Here is a 23,206-nt window from a genome sequence, read left to right on the forward strand (position 1 = left end):
GATTACGGAAACACTATAATGAATTGGAATTAGGATACTAGCTTTAAAATGACTGTTACATTTCGCTTCTAGGACGTGCGGTTCAAAAGTTACGGAGGTTTTTGTGAAGGGAGATTTTGCAGAAAGAAAGTCAAGATTTCAGAAATGACAGATGCGCTTTACAGATTTGAAATCAACCGGATGGACACAAGATTCTATAATGCAGTTCTGAATAAGTTAAAATGGTTGGAAGAGGATTACTTACTTAAAGAGATTGGTTAAGGACAGTTATAGACTAGATACTAACTCCTAGGCTTTGGAATGGAATGCGCCTTGTCAAAGATCTGGTCAAGGGTTTGACTTCACTCTCGCCACCGAACAGGTCTCAGGCACTCTGGGTTCTGCTCTCAGCACTGCACGGCGGTCTGGGTCTCTTGAACTGGATCTGACGGGTCTGGATACAGCACTGCTCTCTCTGGGTCTGGATCTGGGTTCTAGCACAGGGTTCTTAGCTAGAACAGCAAAACAGCTCAGCCAGGCTGTTGAAAGGTTTGGTTAGGCCCTGTGGAAGTTTAGGGGTTAGAATCAGGTTGCAAAAGATTCTGAGGCCTGCTGAAAATAGTTCATCTTTTGGATTAGGCCTTTGCTTCAGGGTTCTAGAGCTTGGTTCTAGAGTCTGGTCTCTGGATCTATCTGGATTCTGGAGTCTTCCGGCAGAGTGCTTCGCAAGAAATCAATTGAAGAGTGGAAAGAGTGTGTCCTATCTGGGTCTCAGCAGTCCCTATTTATGTGTTTCCAAAGTGGGTGGGTAGGCTGACCCTCTATGCCCAACCCTCTAAGGATTTGATAGGTTAGAGAATTCCCTGTCCCCTGACTGGAGAAAGGATCAACGTGTAAGAATGAGTCAGAGTGATGCTGTGTCTATGGCTTAACTGAAATCTCTCCCCTTTGCTTTTTCATAGAAACTCTATTTTTCCCAAAAACATATTTCCCAGATCCACAAGTTGTTCATAATACATATACACATCACAGATTAATTAAGGCATGTCTCTGTTCAAGTCCCATGTTCCTACAAGCTTGGGCTCAGAAATGACCACTTATTTGCGCTTTTGGTGGGTTTCCCAATATTGGTTCTGCACCAAATTTTACACAAACATACACACCCTCTCTGAGCATATTACTGTAAGTTCTTCTGTTCATAGCTAAAACACGGCAGCTGCGATATTAATAAATTCTGGGGTTTGGTCTCAGAACATCACACGGAGTACAGCTTAGTCTTAAATTGTGAGTGAATTTTTCATTTTAACCTCTCAAAGTTATACATTTTTGTCAGCTTGGTACACTTTGTTATAAGCAATTTTATAAAACATATATTTGCTGGGCTCCTGAATCCACAATGGTTTGTCTCCGCCCCCAGAGCTGTCTGACTCAGAGGTCACATGTCTCTCTTTCCTGCCAGGAGTTGTTGACCAGTCACACCCGAAATTAGCATTCCCTATTCAGTTGAAAGACTCTGTTGTCTCTTTCTCCTGCCAACAGAGGAATGTACTCCCCATCTCATTAACATGTCCATGCGACTTCCTCCCTGTTGGTGTGCAGGCCCAAGGTGTGAAGGGTTCTCAGGGAAAAGCCTATTGGAGTTTTAACTGCACCAGGTTACTTTCTGATCAATTGCAACATAGTTCCTTTTAAAAAAAATACATTTATACATTGAAAATAAGCAACATATATTTAAATCCAGTCTTTTTCAATGTCTGGCACTCTATATGGCATTTTGATGGAATTCTCTTCTTTGGCATATTTAACTTCTGAAACACCAGTTCTCCTGTTAAAATTATAAATCGCCAGCACCTGACAGAGGCGAGTAACGGTACTACACCCATTTTTGACAGCTGTCTTTCCATCAGTATCTTTAAAATAGGGGATTTTGTTCTGAGAACATTTGATTCTTGCTGACATTGTATTGATGTGGATTCTTGCTGTAGAGTAATGTGGAGCATCCAACAAAGAGGTTGGATCTTTTAGGTGCTTTGTGAGCCATGATTTTAGCACATTTTTGACAATCAAGAAAATGGATTCCCAAACAGCTCTGTGTTTCTTTTGGCAATCAGCATTTATATTTCTAAGTGGTTTCAGGCTACTTTGTGGGTAGCCCAATGGTGGTTTTTGGCAGTGGTCTCCTGTGCTCACTAAGATAGGCAAAAGTGGATGGCGGCCTGTTTTTCAGGTTTTCGCTGCGCATTTTCTGGTGATTTTGAGCGAGCAGCATGCTTTCCAGTGGCCATTCTGATGTTTCTGCTGCCAGCAATGCACAGTGATGTTGCAGGGCTTGGATGAGTGGGTTGATACATCCCACAATAAGCAGCGCTCAGATGCCTGAGGGTCCATAGTGCTATACAAGTGCTAAACTATTATTATTATTATATCTGATACTCTTGATGTTCTTGCCCCTGTCATGTGGATCTGCTTGAAGCCCAAAACCAAGTGCAATCCTTGGTACGACTCAGACCTCACCACCCTGAAACGCAAGTGCAGGGTGACTGAGAGGAAATGGCGTGCTTCCAGTACATCCTCTCACAGACTGGCCTGCCGCCTGCTCCATAGGCAATAATGGCTCTCTGTCCGCACCAAGAAGAGAGCCGACATCCAAGCCTGTGTCTATGTGGCATCTAACAACTCGGCCGAACTCTTTAAAATCTGCAAGGAGCTGGACAATCCTGCCGCAGTATCTACCTCTCCTATCACCACTCCCAGGCCCTCTGCATGGCCCTGGCTTCTCACTTCATCTCTAAAACTCAAGACATCCTGTCCTCTCTCTCTTCCTCTCCCCCTCCTCCCTCTACTCCGTGCTCTTCCTCTGGCCCTTCTTCAGCCACCTCTCCTCCCTCCTTCTCTGCCTTTCCCCTGTTCTCCCCAGACAATGTTTCTAGACATGTCTGAGCTATGAAAGTCTTGTCACAACAGGCTCAACCTTGTTCCTCCAAAACCGTCAAGGATCACATTGACATCCTGGCTCCTGCTCTGGCTGATTTCTGCAACAACTCCTTCACCACTGGAATCTTCCCCTCACCCCTGAATCACTCCCTTGTGCACCCTCTTCTTAAGAAACCCTCTGCTGACCCTTCCTGGCCGGCTAACTATCGTCCAATCTCCATCACTACTTTCCTGGGCAAACTTCTGGAAATGTTGGCCATCTCCCATCTTAATCTTCACTCTGAATCTGTTTGTTGTCTCCATGACCATCAGTCTGGCTTCAGAGGTGCTAGAAGCACGGAAACAGCTCTCCTGAACATCTGTGAAAACCTGCTCTCCAACCTCGATTCCAACACATATTTTGTCCTCATCTTAGTTGATCTCACTTCTGCCTTTGACACGGTCAACCATGCCATCCTGCTCAACCCTCTCAGTGATAACCTGGGTATCTATGATCAGACCCTGGCGTAGCTGATCTCTTTCCTCTCCGATCGACCCTCCCAGGTCCAACTTGGGTCATTCCTCTCCTCCATCTCTATATCTACCTGTGGTGTTCCCCAGGGGTCTAACCTCTCTCCCTGGCTGTACAACCAATACCTGTCACTTCTCTGGTCCAACTTTCAGTGCTATGTGGATGACACTCATTTAATTCTCAGGCTCCCTTCAGCCACCTCTTCCTCTTCTCTCATCTCTCACTGTCTGTCCGCCATCCAGGAGTGGTGTGCCGCCAATGATCTCTGCCTTAATGCCAGTAAGACTGAGATTCTCGACACACCTGCTCCCTCCTTTTCTATCACTCTTTAGCTGGCCTATCATGGCCCTCTTCCTGCTCCCACATGTGAGGCTAAAAACATCTGAGTCATCTTTGACTCCACGCTTTCCTTCGCTCCTCACATCTATGACGTCTGGAAAAAGTCATACTACCAGCCGCACCTCCTCAGAGGTATTCTTACTTTCTTCTGCTTCCCCAGAAGCTCACTGTCTCCAGAGCTCTGGTTCTCTCTAGGGTGGACTACTGCAACAGCCTTTTTTAAAATCTGCCTGCTTCTACTCTCCGCCCTCGGCAACTCATCCAAAACAGGACTTTGAGACATGTCCTTGGCCTCAAGCCCAGGGATCGTACCTCTCCAGGACTGAAATCTCTGCACTGGCTCCCAGTGACGGTGAGGATTGAGTTAAAAACGGTCTGCATTGTCCACAAGGCCTTCTGGGGCCTGGGGTCTCAATACTTTCAACTATCTCTTCCTAAATATCTTCCTTCTCGAGCTATTCGCTCATCCACCTCCAACTCCCTATGGTTAGTCGCTTCTCCAAGCAGAGGGATGGTTGTAGATCTCTTTCTTCTGCCGGGGCGTCCCTCTGGAACAGCCTCCCTGCCTCTCTGAAACCTGAGGAGAACCATCTCCTGTTTCCGGAAGCTCCTCAAGACCTTCCTCTTTGCTTCTGCTTTCTCTCCTCCTCTCCCCTGCTGATCTCCTGGATGAATCTGAAACTGCACTGGTTACCTATCTATCTTTTGATCTCGGGCCCAGGTCACCTCCCCGCCAGTTGCACACATGCACTGCCCCCCTGGCAACTCTTGCACTCGGACTGTTTCTGTATCCCTACAGCCCCTACTAGCAATTGACACCTGATGCCTGCACCTACCCTTGCACTTGCCATCAGCTGGCCACACTTTTATTTATTGTCTTATTTATTTTACTGTTATCCTATGTACTGCACTGATACCTCCCCTTTCCCTCTGCACTTCTCCCCTTACTCCTCCCCTGCACTTGCGCGATCTGAATGTCACCTGACCTAGTAGGATCGTTGTCTGTGTCTTCCCTCTGCTTCCCCTCCCTTGCTTTGTCGCGCCTTGAAAGCACTTGTGTATAGGCACGTTTTAAATGCCATATCATATCATATAATACATGACAAGTCCTCTGTTACTGTAGTCAGAGTCTGTCAGATGTACAGTCCCATCAAACAATACCAGCAGTTACCAGAAACTTGAGGGTAATGTCATGATGTGATCTGTCACAGCCTAAACCAGTTTACAAATGCGACAGGATACAATCCGTAGGGGGTAGTTATGTCTAGGGTTGGCAAGTATGAGCAGGGAGGCAAACAACTGAACGGATTCCTCTGTAGTCAAGAAACACTGATACAATGCACCAATACGATTTCTTTATCTACGACATGTCACCCACCTGAGTTTTTTTCACTGCACCTTTTAAAAAATATATATTCATTAGGTTTTCATCAAAATACATTCCATCACACAGGCTTCAGCAAAATAAAACAAATACGAATAAATTGTAACTAACAATATCCAATGTCCATACAACTATAATACTATTTATCTAAATCTACAATCATACTAGACCTTACAATTTAAAACCAGAGCATATTACAATTCCCATGTGAAAAACAGCATGTACAAATTACAGCATACTACACATAAACACACAAAACAACACAATATAATAAGAAAGGAAAAGAGAAGAGAGAAGAGAAGAAGAAAAAGAGGGGGGGTTCTCCCTCCTCCCCTACCTCCCCACTTCTCTATTAGTCATATAAGGTATTAAATGAGCCCCATAAAGAAAGATAATCATCTTCGCTACCTTTGCCTTTCAAGGAGATTTTTTCATCACGAGCTTGGCGGTATTCCTGGTGGATTATCGGTCAAGCGCTATTTGCCCTAATGCAGTCAGCCTGGTGGAAAGTACGCCAGATCACAAGTTTGCAAGCACGCTCACAGAGACCTGGTGTTAACGCAAATAGCGCTTGGCATAAAAATTGGCCAGGAACCCGTAAATCCATCGCACTGTGCGCTACCGCCGAGCCGCGGGGCTAATAGCGCGCGATGTTAGAGCGTGGGAACCGCGTCCCTGCCAGAATGGGAAATAAAGCGGCGGCCATTTTGGAAATCACAATCATCAGAAAATCACAGCGCCTGCAAGCCATCCACCCCTGTGAACATCTCAAAATGTCCCAGGAGTGCACCAGGGGCAAGTCAGCCCTGGACAGGGTCAGAAAACCTAAATTCAGTGACCAGGAGCTAGCCATACTGGTGGTGCAGGCAGTGGCCCATCAGGACGAGCGTAATGGTGCACTGCAATGCAAAACAACTGGGCAGCGCCGAGCGCAGATATGGAGGGACATCAGCCAGAGGGTGTCTGCTGTGGGCCGTGTGCCCCGGGATGGAGAGGACTGTCACAATCGCCTCAACGACTTGCGGGTCAGATTAAGTGGCATACTCTCCCAGCACAGGTGTGCAAGCATGGCGACTGGGGGTGGGCCAGCACCACCACCACCCGAGCTCACCCCCTGGGAGGAGGAGAAGACAACGCTCATCGTCATGGGCACCATAGAGGGAGTCGGATCAGCGGAGACTGGCACAGGAACCCAGGAGTCTGCCGGTGAGACCCCCCCGCTCAAATTGCATGAACCTGTAAGTGCCACGCCACCAAACCCTGAGTAAAAGTATGTGCATGCAATGTGCGTGAAGCACCGCAGCCACCCATGACTGACCCCTCATACCACAGTACGGTAGCGCCCCCTAGTCCCCTGAGTACATACACTGCATGAACACAAGGCCCAGTGGATAGACATCCATCTTCATGGCACAGCAACGTGATGAGTGAGTGTGCATGAAACACCCCCAGCAACTTGTGGGCAGTGCATCCCCAGCAGACATCTGAAGATGTCACGCCAACACGTCCAAGCAGTGTCCCTCCTCAGTAACACGTTGCACCAATCACAACAAGGGGAGTCAACAAAATGCAATGGCGAAGCATGTTTGCTACTGTACAATCCCACTGTAAGCCATGACATGCATGATACAAATGTAAGCTGGCCTCAACTCACACAACACCCTATGTCTCCCACAGGCACACAGCATCCATCACAGGCCACTGATGATGGTGAGGAGCTCACGTCATCGAGCCGGCCAACCCGGTGAGCTTCTACCACCACACCACCACCCCGCAAAGGGCCCGGCCAGCAACAACACGACACCAGACACATCCTACATCACCCCACCGTAGCCCACGGGTGCAGCGTCCACAAGGCGACCATGAGCCAGCGTCTCATACACCAACAGCCACCATGGAAACCGTGGATGTTGAGGGAGCCACCAGTGTGTCCGAGCCTGATGTGGAGCACACATCGACAGCAGCACATGACACTGCCCTGGTGACCTCACCAAGTCTAAGTGTCGCATAAGAAGTAGGCACACCCCAGGGAACACCAGAGCCAGCCAAAAAGGATGCCCACACTCCTCATGTGCGTATGCATCTTGTCTGCACACCTGAGTCAGACGTGGATACACCAGCCTATGGCACCCCTGAGGAGAGGCACTCTAACCGCAGCACCCCCAAACAAGGAGGCAACATGTCCCCCTTCAGCCCCCCTCCCAGGGAGCGCAGAGCTGGCAGCTCGATCCCCGCCCCACCCGATGTACCACTCATCACGGGAGCTGCAGTAATGGGGTGTCTGGAGGTTATTGAGGCCAGACAGAGGCGCATTGAGGAAATGTCCACAGTGCAAAGCACCCACATTGAGGCGAGGCCATCAGCCGTGCCATACGGATTGCGTCCAAGAGAATGGCCCGTGACAATGCACGGACCCGTACAGTGGTGGAGGGATGCACAGCGGCGCTGACAGGTTTCGGGCACAGGGTATGGGAGTTGTGCAAGGCCCTATCTGAGCATGCAGAGCAGATGATGGAGTTGAACAATCTGCTCTGCCAGCAGCTGCTGGTTACCCCATCCATTCCATCGACCTCGACCACGCCCACGGAGGGATCCCTGGAGCCATCACCTAGCTGCAGGTCAATGTGCAATATTAGATGCTGCTCACCAGAGAGTCCCGGACTTGGGACGCACCCACGACCATCGTAGATGGACATGGCACAATAGTGGCGGGCCTCCGCCACATGCACCCAACTGCAGAGTTTTGGGGAGTTGGCTGGGGGAGGGGGATTGTGTGCTGAGGGTTCCCTGGGGGATTGTGAAACATAAAATAAATCATGGTCAAAAGTCATACGAAGCATGGACAGTATTGATTCTGATAAAGTGATCTTAACTGTTCATGTGCTGTGTGTTAATTGTACCCATCACCCGTATCAAGAATGATTATGAATCAGGGCCCAGTCTGGCCAACCTCCCCTCCCTCGCCCCTTCCCATCCCTGTGTACACGTGCACCAGCTTCTGGCTCCCATCCTCAGGTAGCTTCTCATCCCTGTGTACACGTGCACCAGCTTCTGGCACGTCATCATCTTCACTCCCATCCCCAGGTGGCTTCACATCAGCATCAGGGACCAGTGGCCCCTCACCCCATCCCTGTGAACACGTGCACCAGCTTCTGGCACGTCATCATCTCCACTCCCATCCCCAGGTGGCTGCACATCAGCATAGGGGGCCAGTGGCCCCTCACCCCATCCCTGTGTGCACGTGCACCAGCTTCTGGCACATCATCATCTCCACTTCAATCCCCAGGTGGCTTCACATCAGCATAGGGGGCCAGTGGCCCCTCACCCCATCCCTGTGTACACGTGCACCAGCTTCTGGCACGTCATCATCGCCACTCCCATCCCCAGGTGGCTTCACATCAGCATAGGGGGCCAGTGGCCCCTCACCCCATCCCCTTGTACACGTGCACCAGCTTCTGGCACATCATCATCTCCAGTCCCATCCCCAGGTGGCTGCACATCAGCATAGGGGGCCAGTGGCCCCTCACCCCATCCCTGTGTACACGTGCACCAGCTTCTGGCACGTCATCATTGCCACTCCCATCGCCAGGTGGCTTCACATCAGCATAGGGGGCCAGTGGCCCCTCACCCCATCCCTGTGTACACGTGCACCAGCTTCTGGCACGTCATCATCTCCACTCCCATCCCCAGGTGGCTGCACATCAGCATCGGGGGGCAGTGGCCCCTCACCCCATCCATGTGAACACGTGCACCAGCTTCTGGCACGTCATCATCTCCACTCCCATCCCCAGGTGGCTGCACATCAGCATCAGGGGGGAAGTGGCACATTTCTGCAACAGCAAATGTACAGCATGGCACATGTAAGTACGATTCTGTCCACTTTTTTCAGGTGCATACATCAATGCCCCTCCTGTACTAGGCACCCGAAGTGTACCTGCAGCAGTCCAAATGCCCTCTCCACACACATGCGTGTATGTCCATGGGTAGTGTTGTTTGCCCGCTCAGCTGGAGTGTGTGGATGATGCACAGGGATCATGCGCCATGTGTACTGGGGATATCCAGGTTCACCTGCAGGGGAGAGAATGCAGGTATGAGGACAAGGTAGGTTAATGGGCGCACAAGGCAGTCATCAGTGGCATTGCCAGCATCAACAAGTTTGTAGTGAAGGTGCCATGCCATCTCATTGCAATGTTGGCATACACCCTTCGCCTTCCGGGTCATGCATGATCTGAGGTTGCCATGCAGCTGTGTTCCAATGTATATGTGAGTGCTTATGTGTATCACACTCATGTACTACATGTGCACTAGTCATCATTTGGTCACTTACATTGCGGTGTGTGCTGTGCTAGGGGCTGCGTTGATTCAATTGACTATTTACTGCTGGCACTATCCCTGTGTCTGAATGTAACAGTACTCTGTCCCTTGTCACTGGATTAGGGGACCCTTGTATCTGCTTGTGCATTTGTGGGTGTATCTACTTTCGTGCACCATTGGTATGACTGTCGGGTGGCCAGGGTGGGATGCCTCTGCTGTGTAAGGGTGAGAAGCAACACTGCGACACACACAGGAGGCTTTGTGGTAGTTGGGCTTACATATGTGACTGTGATCCCACATGTCTTCGCCATTCAGACTGGGTGTGTTCTGCTGTGTTGCACATGTCCATGGGTTCTCGTGTGAGGTACATGCATGGGACAGTTGCAGTGCTGGTGCTGCCTATGTCTCCTGCTGGCATGCAGGGATTTCACTGGGTATGTCCACCCCCATCAGATGTACTTTTACATGCATTCCGGGCTGCATTTGTACTCACCCAGCATCGGTGTGTTTTGGCCTTGGTGCCTTTCCGTGTACGCTGGTAGGGTACTATTACGCAGGACGATAGTGTCGTGGGTGAATCCAGGATGACGGGCACAGCAGCGGCTGGAGGTTAGGTCAAGGCTACATGTCATCAGCACATCCATGGAATGGTAATGCTTACAGTTTCAGTAGGCTGCCTCATGTGCCCTAGGTGGTACCAGTGCTACGTGTGTGCAGTCCAGGGCTGCTATGACATTTGGGACTTGGGCAAAGGCATGGAACTGGCCCTTCAGCTGGTTCACCTGTGCCTGTGTGGCTGGCAATGCGATGTGCTCATTCACATGGTGCAGCAGTGCATCCAGCACCTGTCCCAGCATGGCACTGAATGTGGACTGGGCCATGCTGTGCATCATGGCAACAGTGTGTTGGTAGCTGCCAGTCCCCAGGTTCTGCAGAAACGACAGTAGCTTGACAAGTGGGGGCACAGCAGTGCTGGTGGCTATGCGGCTGCTTATGTCAGCCTGGATTGTGTCCAGCAACTGCGTGATGGTTGCCCTGTCCAGCCTGTACTCAGTCACCAGCTGCCCTTCAGTCAGGGCCCAGGGTGTTCGCCTGTGCCTGGGGATGGCTGGCCGCCTTGCTGGTGCTGGTCTCCTCCTCCTTCTCCTAATCCCCAATTACCCCTGTGACCCAGGGCCCTGGGCTGGTTGGCTGGCCTCTGCAGCTCCATCATAAAGGCTCCCAGCTCCAAATGGCAGCATGCTGTTGGGAAGTGAGTGTTGTGCATGGGTGGGTCCTTTGTAGGCCTCTGATTTGCATTGTGTTCACACTTTTTGCTGTCGCCTGTGTTCTTTTACCTCTTTTACCTCCAGCATTTGGCTGGGGGTATTTTAGGCTGAAATTCCGCCAGTTTCCTGGCGCTAATAGCGCCTATGCCAGTCTCGTGATGGCTCTGTAATAGCATGCATGGGTACTGGCGCTATTACAGCCGGCGCTATTAGAGCCATCTGTACTTATGCCGGCTGCAAAAGCACCGGCGGTGTTTGTACTCGTGATCCAGCGGAGCAGTTTTGGCAGCGCTAATACCGTTACCGCTGCATTTAAGGGTTACTGCCAGACTCGTGATGAGGCTCATAATCTGTAATTCCACCAGCCAATTATGCACATTAGGCTTCTTCCTGGTCTTCCAAATTCGAAGGATCAGCTTGATTGCTACCACCATAGCTGTATCAATGCTGTCTAGTAGCAACACATCTACCTTTATGCATAAGCAAAATCACACTAGCAACCGACCTCTGAATACCAAAAATGAAATCAATCCTATCTATGACTTCCTTCCAAAAATCTCTTGGGCAATCTCAAAGTAGATGTTACACGGTGCCCCTACCACTAGCACAACTCCAGCATTCCTCACCCATCCTTAATCCCAGCCTAAACATCTTAACTGGTGTCCAATAAATCCTACCAACGGCCTTCTGTCGAATTAGACGCAGACCCCTGTCCATCCGCATTCGTGCCCCTCTAAGAAGATCTTTCCATTCCTCTCCTGATATGACCATATTCATGTCATTTGACCAAGAGTCCTTGCACCTTCAACAGGACAAGCAACATCCAACTGAATGTACGCAGTCCCACCGACGTGAAATGTGAAACACGGTGGGCATGCCTGGCAATCCTACTGTCGGTGGGCATGCCTGGCAATCCTACTGTCGGTGGGCATGCTTGGCAATCCTACTGTCGGTGGGCATGCTTGGCAATCCTACTGTCGGTGGGCATGCTTGGCAATCCTACTGTCTGCAGTAAGAGGACATGTGTGGAGTAGGAGAAGCGGACGGAAGAACAAGCGACATGGGGCCAGGATTCAGTCCGCGTGGTAGAGGGAGATTTGGTGACCGGGGAGGGCAAGGCAGAGGTGGATTTGGTGACCATGGGGGTTGTGGTGGATTTGGGAATCCATGCGGCCTCCGGGGTGGCAGAGGTGGCTTTCGATCCCCTGAAGGTAGCTTCCGGCATGGGGGACTTCCTAGAGGAGGTAGAGGAGGGTGAGGTGGTTTTGGAGCCAGAAGGAAAGTGACAGTTGAACCTCACACACATGAAGGAGCGTTTATTTTCAGGGGAAAAGAAGATGATCTGGTCACAAAAAATATGGTGCCTGGCGAATCTGTGTATGGTAAAAAAAGGATCTCTGTGGAGGATGGGGATAATACGATTAGATACAGAGCCTGGAATCCAGTCAGGTCGAAGCAGGCAGCTGCAATTCTTGGTGGAATTGATCAAGTTTACATCAAGGCGGGTATGAAGGTCTTGTATTTGGGAGCAGCATCTGGCACGACAGTCTTACACGTGCCTGATGGGAAGTGAGTGTTGTGCATGGGTGGGTCCTTTGTAGGCCTCTGATTTGCATTGTGTTCACACTTTTTGCTGTCGCCTGTGTTCTTTTACCTCTTTTACCTCCAGCAAGGAGGGACCTGTTTATGCTGTAGAATTTTCTCACAGATCTGGTCGTGACCTAATCAACGGGGTCAAGAAACGCATAAACATGATTCCTGTTATTGAGGAGGCAAGCCATCCACACACACATCGATGCTGGTAGGTATGGTTGACGTAATCTTTGCAGATGTTGCCCAGCCTGATCAGACAAGAATTGTTGCTCTGAACGCCAGTAACTTTCTGAAGAATGGTGGGCATTTTGTGATCTTTATCAAGGCAAAACCTATAGATTTCACAGCAGCTCCGGAGGCTGTTTTCGCCTCAGAAGTAAAGAAAATGCAGCATGAGAATAGGAAAACACAGGAGCAGTTGACATTGCAGTCTTACCAGAGAGATTGTGCAGTTCTAGTTGGAACATAGAGGCCACCACCCAGGCAGAAGAAATTGACGTTTGTGGACTAGAATTTTTATGGAGCAAACTCTTGTAGGTTTAAAATGAGTTTATTCCAAGCCCCAGCTGAGATGCTCTTTCAAGACAGGATAGGTTGAAGAGCCTTTTTCAAGCCAACCAGGATACCCTTTGGATTAAGATTTCCACAAGACGCCTTTTTGTAAATTGTAAATGATCAATTGCTACTCCCTTTATATTGTAAATCCAGTTAGCTATTTCTATTAAACAGTCATTTTATTTTTTGTTTTTTTTGTTCCATTTTTCCTTTCTGTTTGGGCCGATGCATTTACGTTTTTGGATGAGAATTTTTAATAAAAAATTGTAGAAAAAATATGGAACAATTTTTTGACATTCCCATAATGACTGCTGCAATTCAACTAACCTTACAACTACCATCCCAAACCTATAAAGGCAAACTAGTCATTTAAATATTACAAAATAAAACCGCAGTTCATTTTTAAAGACCGTCATTTGGTGTTTGGTATTTGGTGGTGGTTTGTTTAAAGTGCTGCTTCATCTTGAGGCATCATGGAACTTAAAAGGAATAGTATGTTATTCTGGATTCTGTCCAGACTTGGTGACACACACTTGTATTTTACTCCTGTGAGATAATACATCATAAGAACATGACTTTCCTCCTAGTGTGGGTTTGCGCATCATCGTCTGTTCCATTGATATGATCATCATTGACTAGCAGCGTAAAGGTAGAGAGGAGTGTATGCTATGGAGAGCCTTGAGTGCCACACAGATGGCTTTAAAAATAATCCAAAGCTTAATCAGCAACCTTTGTGGTGCCCTCAAACCCGGTGTAATGAGTTCTGTGTCTTGATACTCAGGAAGAGCCTCGCTGCCACCTTCTGGAGGCGGTGAAGCTGACTGTGATGCCTATCAGGAATGCCCAGAGAGATGATGTTTCCCAAGTGTGGCCATGGCACAGCGAAGTTATTCACCACAGCATGTTTATAACAAGCATTGACAATGCCAATAGTTTGGGCTTTTGTTACCTGCCAAATGCCTAATACTTGTACACTAGCCAAAACTATTGACGTTTGGCAATGTTTGTAACAAAACTCTAGGGAAGGTCCCACGATGCTCAAACATGGAGTGGCTGAAGCAGACCTGGTTTTATTACACCAAATATTACAACTCCAAATTAAGCCATTAGCTCTCACATGGCCGCTTTGAAAATACACTGGCAGGCACTTCGAGCTCAAAGTTTGATGGTAAGGCTGGACTAAAGCAAGCTCAAAGACTTACTTGGAAGTGTTTTGGGCAGGGAGGGGTAGGAACTGGGTGGGGGGCCCAGTCAATGGAGGGGCAGATAAGCAACTACAAACGTACCCCTCCTCATGTGGCATGTTTCCCTATCAGCACTCTATAGGTAGTCAACACCTATAGACTATGGGCTTCAGTCCAAGGTCAGTGGTAACCTGCCGGGTGCCACCGACGGATTGCTGCTGACCCGGAAACTCTGGATCCGCCACCTGATTTTGCATGCCACAGGGACATTACAAGTCCTGGTGGCACGGAAAAGTCAGGAAGCGGGTTTGGTAACTCCCCATTCCCTTGGAGTCCATGGGAGTGGGTAGAAGGAAGCACTGACACCGTTACTTACCGTGCCAGTGTTTCCGTAAAATGTAAGGCGCCATTGCGCTCGGCATGTCTTACCTTGCCGGGCGCAACAGTCCCTGCATGCAGCCTCGTACTGTGGTGGTCGGTAAGCTTACCTACACCCTTGTTTGCGGACCGCCACACTTGGAATGAGGCCACATGGGCTTCGTTCTGAGATCGGCAGTAACCTGCCGTTGCCACTGGCGATTTGCCACCGACCCAGAAACACTGAATCTGTCCTCTAACTTCCCGGTGCCACTGGGACACTACAAGTCCCAGCGGCGCAGGAAGGCAGGCGGCGGGTTTGGTAACTCCCCATGCCTGTGGAGTCCTCGGATTCCATGGGAGTGGGGAGACTGAAGCACCGGTACCATTGCTAATGGTGCCGGTGCTTCTGTGAAAAGTCTGCCTGCAGGTCCCGTTACGCCTGGCAGGTCTCACTGTGCCGGGTGCAATGGCCCCTGTAGGCAGACTCGTAGTTTGGCGGTCCGAGAACGAGGGTGCTGGTAAGCTTACCAGCACCCTTGTTTCCAGACCGCCGCACTTGGAATTATGCCCTAATGTGTCCCTCCTCATAGGTCATTCCTCTCTATCTGTACTCCAATGCAATAGTTTCGACTTCTGGTGTCGCAAGCGATACCTAATAGCTCGAACACAAATTGTGCAGAAGGCTGCCCCTCTACTGCAATGACACACACAGGCATCAAAGCTGTGGTGTGCAAGGTGACCCAGAGCACTGCCAAATGTTTTGATTAATTTAAAGCCGTCCACCCATTATATTTTTGGGCTGTAATGTGGCAGAAGATATGAAATATGCACTGCAAGACCCGATCATTCAAAATCTGGAAGATCGAGTCATTCTAAAGGGGAAAGAATCGAACAAGTCACACCAAGAATGCACATAATTGTAAATCACCACTTGGCCACCAGTGATATTATATGTTAATGTTTAAGGTATTTATATAGCGCACCGTCACCAACGGAATTGGTCCCCAGGCGCTCAGGCAGATCTACAAACAAGAAGACGGGGTAGGGTTAGTCGGGTGAAGAGGGCATAGGAAAGTGAGAAGGTGGTGCACTGTTGGCAGCTTCAGTTCGGTTTTCACTGTGCACCGAGCTTGGGTGTGAATATCGGACCAGTGCAAGTCCTTGTGTGCTGTTGGTAGGATTTATGTGTTGATTGTTTGTTGTTGGGTGTGGTGAAATGCGTGCGGTTTGCTGTGCGAGAAGTGGGTTTTTTAAGTAAGTTAAGTATGCAGAAATGTGAGCTGTGGGTTAGTGGGTTATACATATCTTAGTCCTTGTAATTCTTATTCTATGTATCCGGTTGTCATACGGGTAGGTATATTCTTGATCTTTCCTTTCCTCACTGTCTAGTTTCTAGGGCGATGGCGTGGCTGGTTCCCAGCTGTATAATTGAGCTTAGTACACCCGTTTGGCGAGCGTTATCCCCCACTCTGATATTGGTGCTGTATTTACATTCGCCCTCTCACTTCCTATCTATTTACTATCGGCGTTCCATTGCTGCCTGTGACTACACTATGGACCAAGGTGTTATTGATACGTCATCCTTACACTTCCATCCCGACCGATTCGTAGTCATTATTTTTATGATTCTATGCTGCCTATCTTCCAATTGGTAAGTGGATATGTTATTGATTGGTATATCCCTTACTTCTGTTGAGGGTCGATGGATTCGGGAGTAGGTGATCAGTTTCCTCTCTCAGCATTTTCAGCGATGTATTGCCCCTATAGGCATGCTTTCTATTTATGGGATGAAGAGCCAGGATTTGAGGAGTTTCCTGAATAGGAGGTGATCTCGTGTGTTACGTATGTATCATGACAATCAGCTCTCAAGTGCTAATGCCAGCCTTGCCACCTAATCAGACTTTGGAGCAGTATGTACAGTGCTTCACCAACGCTTCATAGGCCAACTAGGCGATGCATCTAGATTTGGCTGAGGTGGTGTACAATAACTCTGTGCATACCGCCACTGGACTGAGCCCTTTCCTTTGTTCCTCGGGGCAACACCCCAAATCACGGCTGTTTCTTTCAGTCCGGCGTAGCACCATTCTTTCAGCTGATCAATTGGTCGCTGACATCGAGAAACTACATGCCTGAGCCGCTGGTACCCTTGCAAAGGCACGCGAGAGCATGAAAGCACAGGTGGACAGAAAACAAAGCCTTGAGCTTGCATTCCGGGTTGGGGATATGGTGTGGCTTTCCTCCAAGAATTTACCTGGCACCCTGTTTCCTTGGCCCTTTTCGGATTATGAAATGAGTGTCTCCAGTGGCGTTTAAGTTACGTTTGTACTGTCTTGTTGGATCTACACTGTTTTCCATGTTTCCTTGTTAAAGGCATGCCTGTCTGATCCCTACGGCCACTCCTGCTCCCGTCTCGCTGCCATAGATCTGGAGGGAACCCCAGAGTTCGAGGTAGAGAAGATATGTGATTCTCGTTACCTTCGGGGTGAACTTCAGTTTTTGGTAGATTGGAAGGGTTATTCTGCTTGTGATCGCACCTGGGAACCGAGTGGGAATGTGCATGCTCCACGCTTGGTGCAAGAGTTCTATCTCCGCCACCCATGGAAAACCCAGGTGATGACAAAGCTGTCTCCAGAAATAAGAGATGAACTGGGATCCACGATCAGAGATAATCTTTTCCGGTTGTTCATGCAGGCGATAGATGTTATGCAGAAATACTTGTGCCATACAAACCGTGGATGGAATCTTTGCAAAGAGAATGAAATGGGCCGATTTGGAGAAACAGTCAAAAACCACCATGATGCAAGTGTAATCTTCGGATGGCGGGAGTTCAACTATAAAATCTGTGGCAATGGTATGCCATGGATAAGGCAGTGTTTCGGTGGGTTGCAGTAGGCCAAGAGGCTTCCTACAGGGAAACTTGATATGAGCACAAATGGGACATCATTCTACGTACTACTTGATTTGACTGGCCCATCCCGGCCACCAGAACTGTCTGGCGACCAATTCCTGGGTGGAACAGATGCCACGATACTACCCAATCTTGGAGTCATGGAGTCCCTGCAAAATCGCAGTTTGAAGAGGTACAGTGGGAATGTACAATCTGTTACGAAAGAAAAGCAGGCCGTAATTCTCTCTTACTTGGGGACGTTTCAACAACATCATCCGGCAAAGATCTGCTAAGGTATCCTGTGAGATGGAATGCAGATAGGGTGCGAGTACCAGCAGGAAGTGTTTTGGAGCGATCAATGGTTGATTCTGACAGTCTTGCTTGATGTCGTCTTTCAAAGATCGAAATAGGGCAGCGACTTTCATATTCTGTGAGTTAGGAATGTAGGTAATCGTGAAGTCATAGTGAGAGAAGAAAAAGGCCCAACGGGCCTGGCGAGAGGTTCGGCACTGAAGAGTAGTAGATATTGTACATTCCGATGGTCAGTGCAGACTTCCACAGGAAACCTCCCTTCCAGAAGGTGATGACGCCATTCTTCAAATGCAACCTTTATGGCCAGGAGCTCCTTTTCGATAACCGCATAATACAGTTCACTAGATGTTAACTTCCGGGAATAGTATGCCACAGGGAATTCTATTCTTGACTGAGGATCCTTCTGTAACAGGACTGATGCATCAGCCCCCATGATGAATGGCCTGTTTTCGTTGGGGTGATGCAAGATCGGGGAGTTGCTGAAAGCCTCTTTGAGTCATTCAAATGCTGTAGAAGCCTCAGAGCTCCACACAAAAGGTGTCTTGCTGCTAGTCAGATTAGACAAAGGAGCGGTTAAGTGTGAGAAACAAGGTATAAAGCGTCTGTAAAAGTTGCCGAAACCTAAGAATCGCTGAAAGGACTTCACATCATAGGGTTGTCTCCACTCCTGGATAGCACGTACCTTGGCTGGATCCATGTGAATGCCGGAACCGCTGATCACATAACCGAGGAATTCAATGCTGTCCTGATGAAAAAAACATTTCTCAGCCTTGGCATATAAATGGTTCTGGTGTAATCGTCTGAGGGCTTCCTTCACATGGCATATGTGCTCCTTTCTATCCCTAGAAAACACCAGTATGTCATCAAGATGTACCCATACGGTCACCACAATCAGGTCTGAAAAGACATGGTCCATAAAACGCTGGAAAACGGTTGGTGCATTGCATAGACCGAATGGCATAACCCGATAGTCAGTGTCCAGATGGTGTCTTGAAAGCCGTTTTCCACTCGTCACCGGGTTTAATCCATACCAAGTGATAGGCCCCTCGTAAGTCCAACTTAAGAGAACACACGGGCAGTGCGCAGGGACTCCATGATGTCGCATATCAAAGGCAGCGGATATCGGTCCTTCCGTGTGATATCATTCAACTGCTGATAATCGACACAAGGGCACAGGGTGCCCTCCTTCTTCTTGACAAAAAACAATGGAAATCCCGCTGGAGACTTGGAAGGCGTAATATACCCTTTCCGAAACATTAATCCAGGTAGTCCTGTAACACCCCCTTTTCGTGGGGAGACAAGGAATACACCTTGCCATGTGGAATCACTGCGTCAGGTAGCAGCTCTATAGCACAATCAAAGGCCCTATGGGGCGGCAAGGGTATGTCCCCAGGTTCAGAAAAGACAGCATGGTATTCTGTGTACTCAGGTGGCACAGACAACAAAAAACATAAACGGGGAGTCCCATTTCCTTCCGTCCGAGTAGCTATCATAGATACCTCTGAAGTGAATCTGGAAGAACAGCACTCCTGAAGATAGCGGTTGGAAGCAAACACTAGTATACAGGTTACCTAATTAATGTTGGGATTGTGGTACAGCAACCAGGACAAACCCAAAACAATTGGGTAAGTAGGTGACTTAATCATATCTAGGGAAACAATTTCTCAATGCTCCTCGATCTTGAGCTGCAGGGTCCGGTGTGTGGTCGAATAGGACCAGAAGCCAAGGGAGTCCCATCGATGACCTCAACCAATGTGGCACAGCTCTTTTCGAGCAAAGGTATCCCGTTCTTCATGGCGAATTCTGCATCAAAGTAATTGCCAGAGGCACCACAATCCAGGAGACCCAATACCTCAACCGTCTTGTCTTGCCAGGCATCTGTGATCCGTAATACCATAGGGACCACTGGTTGCATGGGTCGCAGAGCCACCTCAGGGCCTGGAAGGGCTGGAAGAGGTGAAGGGCCTGTCATTGCCTTCCCCATACACGACAGATCAATTTGTTTTCTGACTTCCTGGGTGGTCGCAAAGGACAGGTACCTAGATAATGTCCAGCGGCACCACAATACAGATATAAACAGAGATCCCTTCTGCGTTTCTTCTCTGTCTCAGGACCTCTGAGCGCACCCAATTGCATAGGTTCTGGACCTGCCTCTGAGGGACTTGGAGCTCCAGCTGGTAGAGGAAAAGATTTTGGATATGCTTTTTCCATCTGACGTCTTCCGCCCCTTTGTTCTGCCAACCAGTGATCGTTCCGAAGGACTTGTTCCTGAAGGGACAGCAGGGTATCTGGTTCGGGTATGTGAAGCAGTTCATCCTTGTACTCCTCTCTCAAACCCTGCCAGAAAAGAGTCTTTTGAGTCACTTTGGGCCATTGGTAATCGGTTGCCAATTGACAAAAGTGACTGATGTATGCAATGATATCTCTTGATCCCTGTTTAAGGTCCATCAATTGGTTCTGTGCGGTGGCAGCCAAGTTGGGCGACTGGAAGACTTCCAAAAATGCTTTTCTCGAAGGCTCCAAAATCATTGAGAATGGGACTGTTGGCAGATACCAATGGGGCTGCCCATGCTAGGGCGTTCCCGGTCAGGTTTCCTAGTACATATCCAAATTTTGCCTTCTCTTGACTGAAATGTGATGGCAGAAACAGGAAATGAATCCTACAGTGGTTACAGAATTCAGCCACTCGTCTTGGATCCCCATCGAACTTCATGGGTGCTGTCTGAGCCATGGCGGTCTCGGCTTGCGGGTTAGTGCTTGTTCCCTGAACGACCAACTGACGTAGAGCTATGTTTTCTTGACGCAGGGTAGCCATCTCGGACCGTAATGCTCTGATCTCTTCTCTGAGATCCTGGGATTCATCCATCTCAGTATCAGAACTGGTGGTAAAACGTCTCAATCTGTTAAGTTGTGCGTCCCCTGAACGCTCCGTACCTGAGTTTCCAGGAGACTTGCGCACTTGAGTAGCCAGATCGTTTGAGTCGTAGGCTGGAAGACGAAAGACAGCGCAAAGAACTGGCCCCAGTTCCAACCTGATAACACAGGGTTGAAAGGGGACCAGCTCCTGATGCCACAGATAGACTCTTCCCTGTTTTTAATGTGACGCCAGAATAGTGCAAGTACTGGCAGGGAAGGTCAGTAGCTGTAGATTTGCTGAATAGAGTGCGTAGTGGTCAAAATCTGCTGTGTATGCTGGGCAGGATATGCAGTGGTCCAAAGATGCTGTGTATGCTGGGCAGGATGAGTAGTGGTCCACAGTGCTACGATGGAAGTATAGGAGTCCAAGAGCACGGTACCCAGCAAAGGCAGGTGGCAGCGAGGCAAAACAGAGAGGAACTCCGGTAATGGAAGCAAATAGTCAGACCAAGTAATCAGGAAGGAACTGGCAAGGTGGAAAGGACAGGGAACAGCAACCAGAGGAAGGTTGGGACAAGGAACCTAATCCCAGGGCAAGGATCGGGAACCCAGGGCTAGAAAGGCAGGGACCCAAGGAGGGGAGAGGCTGAGGCAGGGAGAGGAAGAGGAGCAAGGTCTAGAACAACCAGATCCCAAGAAGGCAACAAGGCTCAGGGCACAAGGAGCAAGGAGAAGCTGGCATGAGCAATTTGAGTCCAGGAGCGAAGCGGAGGGTCAGGAACCGGACCGCATTGAGACGCAGTTAGTTTCCAGGCCCGACTACTTAAAAAAGGACTTGGCATGAAAACAAGGACAGACACGCAATCCGGGCTGGCGCATGCGTGTAGGCAGAGCCGCCGCAGGAAAGAGGCTTGGAACGCAAGCTTGTTCCCCAATGACCCTTGCGGTCAGCACAAACACACCAGCCTGCACAGCAGGGGCGTTGCTAGGGGGGGGCTAAAGGGGCTATAGCCCCTGATCTTTTGGTTGTAGCCCCGGATAGAATCTCAGGAGCTACAGCCAAAAGACTAGCTAGCCCCCAGTCCCAACAGTACCGACATCAGCTTAGCCCCGGGTCTTTTCCAGACCTAGAAACTCCCCTGCCACACATGACGGAAGGACACCTCGTGAGATGGGGACATTAAGAAGGCACATCTCCTCCACACCCAGGGATACAGCCACCAGGCACAAACTCACCACAAAGGTCCCCCTTGCCTCCCAGCCCAGGTAGGTGTCCTAACACCTTGGTTCAAAATGCTCTTTGATCTTCTTCACCGCCAGCATGAACTCATCCAGTTGTCCTGCCCCTTCCTCTTGTGGCTCTGGGAGGCCATCAAAACACTGCACCCCTCTGGGCCCAAATTGTGCTACAAGAGCGCTTGTGCCCTAGAAGGGTTGAACTTGTTCCCCCCACCATGGCCACTATGTAAGTCTCGAATATTTTTCTCCACCTCTCTCATCTTATTGGTGGTGTTCCTGGTTCCGCCAAGAATGGAGGTGGGGAGGAGGGGTGTTTGCTGCAGTCATGGTTGGGCTTGCTTGACTGTTGTACTTGCTGGTCTTTAATAGTCTTGCACGTCAAAGGTTTACTCTTCCGCTATTCTGTGGGAGGTATTTTCCAGTTGTATTAACAGTTGCACAGTTGTGAAGTATGCTGCTGACTCCATTTGTATTATATAGGAAGTATTTCCCAATTGTATTAAAAAAAAACAGTGTAAAGGTATGAGAAATGCTGCATTCCTTTTCTACTTCTCTTGAATAACCTCTGTTTTCAATATTGATCTTATTCTAGGCTGGGAAGCTCTGTTCCATGTCTTCTGAGTTGTTTCCAGCCTGTCATAATGTTGGCAGGGCTTTCACCGAAATGTGATGCGCTGTGTTGCTAGGCAATGTGTCACAATGCTTGTTTGGTGGGATGACAGATGACACAAGTGACGTTGAGCGTCATTCTCTTGGTAGGGAGGGTGCCCACACGTTCAACGTTGCCTGCTCATGCCTGCTCGCGCCTCCTCATCCCACCTCTTTTGTTTGTGTGTTGTTTTGTGCCCCCTTGCATCTGCGACCCTTCATTTTCGCGCGGAGCCACTCTGCGCCTCTCACCTCGATGCAGGGCAGATTCTGCACCCCCCGACACCTCTTTCCTCTGCTGCAGTGCCTGCTGCCTGGAGCTCAGGGCTTCATGCTGCTGTTCTTCTCCACCTTCCTGCAAATGTGGTTCTGGATCCTCATCTCCACTAATACGCTGAGGGATGGACGACACGGGGAAGCTAGAGGAACAATACGTTTATTAAGTTAAGATGGAGAGCAGAAGGCACCCAGCCTAAGCTCTCCTTCAACTGCTCTGTGTTCCAGAACCACAAGTGTTCATGTACCCTGAGTAATTTCCTTTTTCCCCAGCTTATCCCTCGTCTTTAGGAACCTGAAATGGTAAGCAGGCTGGTGGTAACACGCCCTTGGATCTAAGTTGGGAAGGGGCTGGCCAGTGTTAAGGCTAAACGATCAACTCTTTTCCTCCTGATCTCTATGTTTCCCTACCTTGGTTTTCCAATTAGGATTGGGCTTTTTCTTCTGATCCAATAGATCATCCTATGTAGGTTTCAAGGATATCGTCTTCACCTTCTGCCATCCTCTCAGAATACTGTGCCTCGCCTGAGGATCTCTAAGCTTTATTACCCCAGACTCCTTTACCCA

The 23,206-nt window shown here is 49.1% G+C and overlaps 1 protein-coding gene and 1 pseudogene across 1 annotated transcript in view; one reads left to right on the forward strand and one right to left on the reverse strand.

Moving 5' to 3' along the window:
* LOC138452766 (vomeronasal type-2 receptor 26-like) overlaps positions 1–23,206 on the reverse strand; it is a 202,507-nt gene that overhangs the window by 63,998 nt on the left and 115,303 nt on the right. The window lies entirely within an intron of this gene.
* On the forward strand, positions 11,790–12,833 carry LOC138453289 (rRNA 2'-O-methyltransferase fibrillarin-like; annotated as a pseudogene).

The sequence above is a fragment of the Ambystoma mexicanum genome, chromosome 4p, assembly GCF_040938575.1.
Source record: "Ambystoma mexicanum isolate Mex_15411 chromosome 4p, UKY_AmexF1_1, whole genome shotgun sequence".
Taxonomy (NCBI): Eukaryota; Metazoa; Chordata; class Amphibia; order Caudata; family Ambystomatidae; genus Ambystoma; species Ambystoma mexicanum.